This window comes from Polypterus senegalus, chromosome 3 (assembly GCF_016835505.1).
Source record: "Polypterus senegalus isolate Bchr_013 chromosome 3, ASM1683550v1, whole genome shotgun sequence".
NCBI lineage: Eukaryota > Metazoa > Chordata > Cladistia > Polypteriformes > Polypteridae > Polypterus > Polypterus senegalus.
Genome location: NC_053156.1, coordinates 85,567,575 through 85,579,466, shown reverse-complemented (window position 1 = coordinate 85,579,466; position 11,892 = coordinate 85,567,575).

Below are 11,892 nucleotides of genomic sequence, written 5' to 3'. Positions count from 1 at the left end.
TAATTAAGACAATGATGCAGTGGGGAGGCATGGTGGCCTCATGGATCCAGGGTGCTAATCTTGCATTGTGGAGTTTGCATGTTCTCTTCTTGTCTGTTTGGGTTTCCACCCAAGACATTAGATTTGGATAAGTTCTACTGTGTGTGAGTGTGTCTGTGAGTTACCTCAGTGATGGACGAGTGCCTCCTCCATTTCTGTTTCCTGCCAGGATTGGCACTGGCTGTCGCTTTTATTTAAAAACTAGATGTCCCCCGCAGCTCTGCTCACGTAGCAGTGAAAGAGGACAGACTTTAAAAATCAATAAACAAAAACTTATCGCTAGCTAAGCGGAGGCAAGGTACACTCCAAAACACAGAGGTAGGCCAACTCCCAACTCCTGATGTCACACTCCTACCTCCCCTTGGCCTGCAGCCTCGGTCTTGGATTGGCGCAAATTTATCGCTCCTGCAAGAGAACTATGATGCTTAGCACGATGAGAAAAGTCGCAAAATCAACCGGAATGCTCAAGCAAATTCTAGAAAAAAACCTGATCTAAATCCGTTAAGTACTTCTCTCATTTGATGGCTAAGCAGAGGTAAGGAACCTCGGCCCGCTGTGTGTTTCTCGGATTCACGCTAATAAATCGGTACCACAAGCAAACTATGATACTTAGCACGATGAGAGAAGGTGAGAGAGGTGGCAAAATCAACTGGAATGTTCAAGCAAATTCAAGAAAAAAGCCTGATCTAAATCCGTTAAGTAGTTCTCTCGTTCGCTAGCTAAGCGGATATAAGATATGCCCTGAGGCTGGCGCGTGAGTGGGAACGCTCCCCCCTCTGCATCTCTCTCGGATTCGTGCAACTAAATTGGTACTGCAAGCGAACTGTGATCCATAGCGCAATAAGAGAAGTTGCAAAATCAATTGGACTATTCAAGCAAATTATAAAAAAAAAAAACAGATCTAAATCTGTTAAATAATTCTCTCAATAAAAGCAGACAGACAGACATTGGATTATATATATATATATATATATATACAGTATATATATATATATATATATATATATATATATATATATATATATATATATAGAGAGAGAGAGAGAGATGATATTTTCTACCAAAAAGATCTCCATCCACGCTGGCATTTTCACATTATGTACGAAAGCATCTCCTTCCAAACTAAGATGATCATAAACACGCATGATGTAGAAATTCACCAACACTAGGCATGAGTGCATCTTTGAACGGGTAGGTTGCTCCACCGGCTAAGGAACTTCTGGCAGAACTGTAGCAACTGGTAAATGATTTGCATTTTGAGCATGTAAACAGAGTTAAACTGTACAAAACGCAATTTAGATGCATACAGGTAAGCAAAAAAAACAAAGCTTCTATGTCTGCCGTGTTGGAATATGGTGTCTGTCATGAAGAATGAACATGGGAATGAGAGTTTGTGATGAACAGGATCCAATCAGAAACAGGCTATGTAATAAGCTTGAACCAATCAGATCACGTTTAGAGTCTGCCTTTTCACCCGTCTACATTGCAATGCTGAGGTGGTGTTTTCAGAGGTTTATGGCTCTGGAGAGCATTTTCAAGTCTTTATGAGCTGAAAACGCTGGGCTAGTGTGGAAGAAAGCCAAAAACAGAGAGTAATGTCTGCATTTTTTAAATAAAACATAGAAAACGTGGTGGTGTGGACAGGGCCTAGGCAGGTTTCAGAGGTCATGTAAAGAGAATACATTCACTGCTTGTCTGTTGTAATTGAAATAGTTTTTTTCCACACTAAGCATGCTTTAACTGTAGAAGACCGAACACATCAATGTAATACATGGGTTGTCTTTAAAACGTTAAGAAGCTAAAACTCTCACATCACAGTGACTAGATAACTGATTAATTACTGCTAAAATCCAACATGTTAATTACTTTACTGAAGCCCATCAATCTTTATTTTGTATAGTGCCATTGATTGGTAGCAATCCCTCAAAAGTGCTTTATTAAGCAATTCACATTTCAGGGTGAAAACCTTCATCAATACTGGCAACCTGACCAATGAGGAGTCCGACACATTGGCATCAATAACCTTGTTTCCTGGGCCCAGTATTTTGACAGAAGGCAATCAATTAGGCGCAGTCCTGGATCTCACTTGGAGGCTCCGACTTGAAAGCCAGACGGGGTTTAGTGAGGCAGGCACAAATCGTATTGAGCTCGAGAGTCTCCCAAGAAATCTGTAATGTAAAAATCAACAAGTGTGGAGCTGCCAGGGTCCTGGGAAGCCTGAGGAGACGTGAGTGGTTTATATGGGTCGCAGCATGTCTGCGTCTACTCTATATAGCATATCTAGCACTAATCGGACTCCTAATTCAGACTGTGGCAAAATGACGGAAAAATGGCAATCTGGATTGCATGGCAAAGGGGGCCGTCACCCCTCTGCTTTTTATGTCAGCGGCCTTTACTGTTAGAGCGTTTATAACTTTATATACATCAATTATATTAAACACACTGTATTGCTATATATGAAGGCCATCGAGGGGAGAATCCAGGCTGAAACTCAACCGTTTTCATAATTAGTAACCAATTACTGCTGCTAAGGGCACAGATTTCTTTAGTTGACTGAGCTGTACTTTAAGATTCAGAACCAGTAGTTGTTTCTGGTTTTCTTAATCTGCCACTCAAAGTGACGTAACAGATGATAAGATAACAAGGGGGTCTCTTTTTTTTTTTTAGGGGGGCTCCATTTTCACTCCACACAAAGCTAGTCCTTGGATTTAAGGGACCCTGTTGTTTAACTTGTCAGTGTGCTTCTTCTTCCTCAACAGACATTCACTTCTTTCTTTTAAAACATTTTATGGAAGCAGATATTGTTTGATCGGATTCAAATTAGCTGCTCTTCTTTTGGCTCACTTTACATCTCTTTATTGTTAAGAAAAAAAAAATTCCCCAACATTTAAAGGTCCTGAACCTTAAAGAGGAAGTCTACTAAAAGACAGCAGTTCCATCTCCAGCAGTAACCGGCTACGAATGAATTGGCAGGAACAAAATCCTGCGTCCACTACAGTCATCCAGGATTGGAGTTTGACACCCCTGTCTCAGGGCTTTTAAGACCCCAGGAGGAAGGCTTCCCAGTGACACAGCCATTGAGATGCCACCTCTGCCCTCTCTGTTGTCATCAACAATCAAGCTTTCCCCCTCCGTATTCTAACCGAGCACCCACAGGTATCCCAGTTCTGTCGGCTTCTTAAATTGCCTCCTAAATTGTGCCTCCCTATTCACGCCTCGGTTTCACTTGACAGTTTAATGAGACCGGTTACTTAGGGTCTCCCCTTGAAGATAAAAGGCCCCAGCCATCCTCCGCAGTTTTCTGACAGCTCTCATTCTCAGGGTGCAGATTGTTCCTTTTTCCCCTGTGCATTACATCTCTCTGCACCGTAATTCCCGGTGACAATGGCCTCTAAGCACTCGCATGTAGTTTTCACAAATGGCCGCATGCAGAATCCTCCCACATACACCCTCATCAGTCGGGCTGAATGGATTCTTTTCTTTAATGCACTCTCTTTATATCATCAGGCTAGTGGAATTACTATGAGAACTAAAGTGGGCTTCTATCCAGGTGGGCTGGCTAGAAATGCACTTCTTTATTTCACATTAGAGCTGTACAAGCAATGGCACAACAAACATCGGGGGCAACGATCATGTCAGAGGTCAGCTGAAGGGTCATCTGAGCGTGAATTTTAAGTGATGCACCGTTGCGCTGTCCTCCCAGCACTTATGTTAGCTTGGGGTGCCACCGTAGAAATCCAGTAACCTGTGGAGGGGCCATGAGAAAGCACAATGGGCGACATCCACTTTGTAACAGGGCAAGGAGCTCTGCTGTGACGTGACCAAAGCACAAAGCTTGGTGAATCCTGCAGCTTTGTAACCCTGGACCACCTTGTGATTTCATCTCCTTGGTTGAATGTCTGATTTTATGACCTTCACACTTTTCTATATTCTGCACTTGTATAATCAAAATTTAGGGTCACAGCTGGTGGAGCCCAACTCTCTAGTTTGAACTCGAGGCAGAGGCTGACCTAGCAGAGGACCCACACACTCATGCACATCATGGAAATCTGAAGTCCATGAAAATACAAGGATGACATGCAAAGTTCACACAAAGACTGACCAAGCTGAGATTCGGACCCTGTAGCTATAACTTCCGGGGTGTGTCGATTCTCAAGGCTACCTGTCATTGAGTTTCTCAAACACTAAGATTACATTGATACGTACACCGTACATTATTTAGTCATTTTTGACTGCTATTTACAACTTTTCTTTCATGTTGATCTTCATTTTCAATCCAAGACTCTTCAGCATTGCTGTGGCCGGAAGTCTTATGTCATGGGAAATAAGGCAAAGATCCTTGCCTTCTGGACAGAGAACTGACAGCACCTCAGGAAGTCTCATTGGCTCTGTGTTGGTATATCTCAGTCTTGGGAGGACTTCTTACTTGAATCTGGCCTGGTCTGGCCACCGTTTGGTCTATGGCTGCCCTACATTGTGTAGGTAACAGATGTCTGCTCTTGCCCAGTGTGCACTGAGTTTATACCAAGCAGGGGCCACTCTGGCAAACAGTACAAGAAGACTGAAGGTGGAAGAGGATAACAAATAGATGGCAACTGGGAGGTTGATGAGAAGGAAACAGGCCATCCAGCCTTCCTATCCAGGTGAGATCCTTGCAGTTAGGCTTATGTAGAGCACACGGGGGCCATTGTGTTTCTCAACCACTAAGTAGAGACCCACTTTTGGGTCCTGGGTCCTGAGCTGCCACTGCTGGGTTGTGAATTGGTATTGTTTATAATGCTAGTAGGTAAAGGAGGGTCGCCACTCTGATGTTCATGCTTGATTCACCAAGGGTGATGTCTCGACCCCACCACTCTGTTGATCATGCTCAACTGATTAAGGGGGACCACGCTCCCCATTTCTGACAATGGCAGACAAGAACCCAAATGATCACACTCGATTCATCATGGGTGACAACCCCCAAAATGGGCCATGAAGACACTGGGGGGAAAAAAGTGGGTTGTGACACAAGAACGGTTGAGAAACACTGCCTTATACTGTCAGGTGGCAGCAGTAGCAGTACCGGAGGACTGGAAAGTTGGCAAATGTGACTCCAGTTTTCAAGAAAGACAAAACAGTAACTACAGCCCAATGGCTTTCTTCTGTAAAAGGAAAATTATGGAAACTGTAATAAAAATAAATTAGAAGAGCACCTGTATGGAAATGGCATACTAAATTACAGCCAGCATGGGCTTATGAGAGGAAGATCTGCCAAACCAATTGTAGATTTTTTTTGAACGAGCAACTGGAATAGTTAAGAAAACCAAAGCATATGACATCATTTACTTAAAGAACATTAATTCTAAAACTAGAAGATGTAGGAATCAAAGATAGCCCACAAGTTGGTTGACTGGCAGGAGACAAAGGGTAGAGAGAAAAGGAGAACGCTGCACATGAAATAATGTCATCAGTGGAGTCCCTTAGGGGTCTGTCCTGGGTTTGTTCCTGTTCATGATTTATTTTAATGACACTGATTTTGGCATAAGAACTTATGAGAGCACGAGACTCACAAATTAGTCAGTTCAACATGGACATAATCGGCCCCAAAGCAAAAAGTTTAGTCCAGGAAATGGGACAGAGTTGGGAGAGGTTGGTGAGAGCACCACTGGCGTTTGCAGATTCTTATACTCATTTTTTGCTCTAGTGTATTATGCAGTCTATGGACACATTAATAAACATTCCATCAATAAATGGAAGAATTAAAAGTAGGATTCTACAATGCCAGTGACATGTTGGTTGGTGAGAAAGTCAAACCAAGAGGAGGCAGCTACATGCAATAAGGTCGCGGGGTCACACAGACTGCTAGAACACTAACCTGGAATACGTCCAGAGCATCGAGAAATGTCCAAACTCATGGACTGACTGATTGATAGAGAGAGAGCGGTTTACGAGCATGGACTGATAGCTATTGGGAATATGTCTGATAATCGCTTTGAAAAACAGAGCATTAAGAGTGTTAGATCCTGGGATTGGTGAGCCATCTGAACTGTCCTGGGCCTTGCTGATTGTCCTAGTCCTGAAAAAAGATGGGTGGCAAGTTTTGTATGGAATAGCAGCAGGCCATTTTTTATTATTGGGGTGAAACCAGTTTGGAAAACTTTGTGTAGTGTTGTTAGCTTTGTTGTTTCTGACAAATGAGAAATGGAAGTGACAATGCATGGTGTCAGCAATTGACACCATTAGGGTTGGGATTTTATATTTCCTCCTTCTTCTTTGTTCAGCTGCTTCCGTTAGGGGTTGCCTTAGCGGATCATCATCTTCCATATCTTTCTGTCCTCTGCATCTTGTTCTGTTACACTCATCACCTGCATGTCCGCTCTCACCACATCCATAAACCTTCGCTTAGGCCTTCCTCTTTTCCTCCTTAGAATCCTTCTCCCAATATACTCAGCATCTCTCTTCTGCACATGTTCAAACCAACTCCCTGTCACTCTTGCTGATACTCGTCTGTCACAACTTACCAGGATTTTACATTTCCTGGTTGTCCAAAGTTGTGGATATTCAAAAAACATTTGCAGTGATTAGTGTTGATAAAAGATTAAAAGGCAAACATTTTCTAGTGTGTTTCCTCAACTTGGGCTTCAGTATTTCTGGCTATTTTTGGAATGTCCATCTCCTGTTCTTTCTAAAATCCTATTTGCTTCATCTAAAATTTATCGACAGGTAGAACAAGGAGTAAATAGTGTTTACAATTTGGGTGTCGACTCTGGCTCTTCTGAGTCACTGACTTTGGATGGACCAAGCATTCTAAAATGGCTGGGCTACCATCCAGAAAGTGCCTAGTAATGTGTGGACAATCTTTGATGACACCCTGGACTCACTGAAGGCTGTTCTCCAGACACTGAGATAGGCGATCCTGAAGTTTTAACAAGGAAAATGCCACCATGTGTTTGTGCAGCACTGTTTAGGTAGACAGGGCATGTAGACTGAGGATGACAAAGTGGCAGCAGTGTGGACTGCTACTTCAGTCACATTGATAGGCATGCAAATTCTTGATCTTGGCCTCATATTATTAGTGGTTTGTCTTCTACTTTGTCACAATAGCAGCCCCCCTATGCTGTGAGATGCCACTACAAAACAGACCTCTTTTGAAGGGTACAAGAAGATGTGTTTCAAGCTTCCAAGACTGCCCTGTGCCAGGCTTCTGTACTATAGTGCCCATGCAGTCAAAGTTTGAGCTTATACTGGGCACATACACTAGTGATGTTGGAAGTGGTGTGGTGGCGAACCTTAAAATGACCTGAACGCAATTACTATGTGAGCCAGAGTGAGCTTATAGCAGTAGTGGAAGCCATATGGCAATTCCAGCACTACGTTTGTTGAGGTTAAGGATAAGGTTAAGACTTGTAGACAGCAGGAGAAACAAAAAAGGAGAAGATCAAAGAGGTGATCTAGCTGGCTGCCTTATCATGATTGCCAAGAGGAGGTCTCTGAGCTGCATAGCTTGACGAGCTTGGTGAAGAGGACAGTTTGTGGTGGAATGCTGAACATATTCACTGCCTCTTAACAAAACCAAAGGGTTCAAACACTTCAGAATAACAAACATTTAAAGCATCTTCCTGAGGACTTCTGTTTAGGTCAAAGCTACAGAGCTATGGGGGTTCTTGTCACTATTTTAATCTCTTAAAGGCTAAGCATGTCCCTCCTAGTCAGGCCAGAGCATCACTTTAACAGTTGGAGCACCCATGGAGCAGACAAGAACAGATGTGTGGGGTGCCTTCCCTCAACCTACCATGGACTATTGTACCAGGTTCTGGCACAAGCTCTGTCTGATCAAGATGCCAAGCAGTCAAACTGGTGTAGTCTGGAGGACAGCAAAGCAACACTGAGATAAAAGGTGCAGTTATGAGAGTAGACAGCCAAGTCCTGCCTTGTAGATGCCGGCCATGAGTTAATGTCACCCACAGCTCCATATTTGGATTGTCCTGATACCCAACAGCCATTGAAGGATGGACTTCATTTGGTTTATAACAGGAGTGGTACAACAGTGGCCTTATTATACAGTATAAAAGGTGAGGTACTGATCCTCCATAAAAAGAAAGGTCAGTTCCCTCTACACTGGACAGTCCATGAGTGGTCCAATGTCAAGTTTCGAAGAAGGTTTACTGGATGCACCATCATTCATGCCTATCAAGGCAGTCTAGTCCTAACAGGGAGACACAGACCCGAGTCCACAGGCATCAAGGAACCTCCCCGCCATCATCTACTCACTGTGCTTTTATTCTTTTAGACACATTTACTGTGGTGTGCAGGGGTTCAGTAATGGCCTTGGCTCCACTATTTTCCACTCCCCTTCTCCCACTACTATTAATTGTTCCCAAATTATTCTGGAACCTAGAGGTACAGGAAGTGCAAATGGCCAGTGGTCCGCAGGTGCTGAAACTAAGCAGTCACTCGAGGAAACTCACAGAGCCCTTTGATGTCCCTTGTCACTGTCACCGTGCCAAGTAGGTCTTCAGTGATTCTTAAATCTATGATTTACTGTGGTTTACAGGTTATGACTTTGGTTCATCTACTGATTAGTGTAACAGTTGATCCTTTGGGCCTTCAGTTTCAAATTTTTGAATTTAAATTCTTGTACTTTGTAGACATTTTCACTTTAAGTAATTTTTCTATTTCTTGGTTTTTTTTTTTCCATTTTGCCTATTAATTCAGGCACATTTTTAATAGTTAATTCCTTATGAGTGAGTAAAAATCACCACTAATTGTACAAAATGCATTTCAAAAAGTAAAAGTGGGAGTGAAGAAGCACTGGGCCATCATCAGGCCACTCACACACCACCTCAAACAGCCCAACACTTGGGAGAACTTGTGGAGAATGGACAGAGAATGCCATCCGGTCACACAGCAGATCAGGGACATGATCCAGGCGTTTAAAAGCAGCAGACTCAAAATGGCAAGCTACACTTAATCAAGGGCTCTCAACCCAGATTTAGATAAACAAATTCAGCAGGGGTTTCATGCAGTTCAGCAGAGAAACGTACACTCAATTATCAATACAAATCAACAGAAAGGGCAAATGCACCCAGGAAACACGTCTACATTCACATCTGTACACCACGCTAACCATATGAGATGCACGGACCGGACCATCTCCTTATTTGTAAACTTGTCCTCTCCAAACTATACCATAAATACTCACAAGCACCTCACGCAGAGCAAAACACTCTATGAGCATCCCACTGATAATGAGATGACGAGTTCAAGTTTACGTTATGCTTCCAAGTCATAGCTGAAAAAAAAAAATTAAAACTAGAAAAAGTTATATTATAAAAAAAACTTACAATCAACTCAAAACAGTACAAATAATACACCTTTGTGTTTTTATAAACTTGGAACTTTTGAACTTAGCATTTATCACAGCAAGCTCTTTGGTGCCATCTGATGGACAAATGAGACCATAGCAACCTCATAGCTCTCAGCTGGAATTTGGTGTCAGGCATTTGTTCAGAAAACCGGGGCGTATTTATACAGTTCTTCAGTTTTTTTCACCTTAAATGTGCATTTGAAATCAGTATGATGAAACACAAGATTTCTCATAGGAAATAACACGAATAAATAATATGGCAAAAACTACAAGCCAATTAATGCATTTTAATATGTTTTTAACTTGCGTCGTGTATAGGAACTGAGGACTGATGAGAACATTTAGATACGTGCTTCTCAAATGCAGTCCCGGGGATCCTGTGTGGCTGCAGGTTTTTGTTCCCACCAGTTTCTCCATCAGTTAATCATTATCCCTCAAACTGGTCTTACTTAATTAGCTATGATTTTTTTGTAGCGAGAAGTCAAGCAAAATGACACCTTTTACTGGCAAAGTAAAAATATTACAATATGCAGGCTTTCAAGGCAACTCAGGCTCTTCTTTATCTTGCCTGAACGGTACAACACCCTAGGTCAGGGCTATTCAATTCCAAATTCAGTTGGGCCAGATTGTCAGACCAAGAAGGTTAGCTAAGCCAGTCATTTTAGCGGCAAAGCAGCTCGTAATGACAAATTTTTAAAACTAACACAAACAAATTTATTGAAAAACATAACGTTTATTCGTTGTTTCTCTTTTAACTTTGGTCAGTTTGCAGAGCCAAAGGTGCATACAAAAAGAGCTGAATTAACAGAATCTGAGGTAGCTCCTATTTTTTCCACTTACAAAAGAAAAAAAAAAACTGACCTAGGCTACATATCTGACCTATCTGATCACAAAGTGCATAAAATAAAATAGTGCACAGTAGTAGGCTATTAGAAATAACAACTTGCACACATTTGACCCAGGAACATCTCAAAGTGCAGTGCACAGTATTCACAACTATAACAACACTGAGGGAACATATTTTAAATCACCATGCCTCTGTTACACATCCCACATTATATTGATGTATTGTAGGCTACAGTTACCCTGCTGACTTAGTGGGAGAAGTGACATTTTTTGTTTTGAACGAGAGCAGTGACTTTAGACTCGTAAGTTGTCAATGCAATTCGAAGGCATTGGTGGAGAGTATGGTCAGTCAGGGAGCAATGAGAGTTACTTTTTATAGAGTTCATGTGTGAAAAACTTGACTCACATGTATATGTTGATCCAAACATACTGAGCAGGACGATCGCTACTTTCTTAATGTTAGGGAACTGATGTGCGTTGACATCAGTCCAAAACATTGCAGGCCCGTTAGTGGAAAGCTCCAGTGCCATGGTTACAGATGACTGCATATCAACAAGTTCGAATGTGAATTTCCCCTCGTCAATGGAAGGGACCAGTTTCTTAGCTCTGGCGGATAAGTCCCCTTCTATTGCAACAGTGAACGGGTCTCTGACAAAAACGGCCAACTCTGTGGGCAGATCAAGTCCATCCAATCGACCAGCAAAGTTATTTTTCAACATCGCAATGAAACCTGTCATCACATCCGTGATTTGTGCGGGGATGAGATGCATTTGCGGAGTGTCGGAAAATGCAGCATTCGGCCTGTGCTCAAATCATTTGCGAAAAGGTCCAGTTTAACTTGGAATTCGCGCATCTGTTCCACAAGGTCGATGACAGTTTTGTCTCTGCCTTGTAGTCCCAAATTGAGATCGTTCAGGTGTTTGAATATGTCGCTCAGAAAGCAGGCATCGGCCATGAAGTTGTCGTCCAGTATGCGACTCGAGTGCGTTTCTGCCTTTTTTTGCTTGCTGCCGCGGAGGAAAGTTATGATCTCTTCTCTGAGACCGCAGAAACGCTCCAGTGCTTTGCCTTTGGACAGCCACCTCACGTCATTATGCAAAAGAAGGTCGTGGTGCTCAGCAGACATTTCTGACAGCAGCATGCGGAATAAGCGGTATTGGAGGCTTGATGTGGAGCGAATAAAATGAATTATAGCCATAACGCTGTCCATTGTCGTTCTGAGCGCCCCGCTTAGTTTTGCGCACAACACCGCCTGATGCACAATGCAGTGTAAGGAGATCAACTGAAGTGCAACAGCGGACCAACGTGCTGCCAAACCATTCACTTTCCCTGTCATGGACGGAGACCCATCTGTCACAAGCATGCACACACGTTTCATATCCAGACCACTGTCTTTAAAAAAGGCGGAAATTTTCCCAAAGACTATATCGCCAGTTGTGTGTCCTTCTAACGGCAGTAGGCCGAGCAGCTCCTCTCGGAAGCATTTGCCATCAAAAAAACGGACATATATGTACAACTGAGCAGTATCAGTTTTGTCTGTGGACTCATCTACTGCTATAGACATAGTATCAGCTTTCATCAGGTCTCCTAACAGCGTTTCATACACATCTGCAGCAAAAATTGCAACCCTACGAATGTTTGAAGTATCTGACAGGGGTACG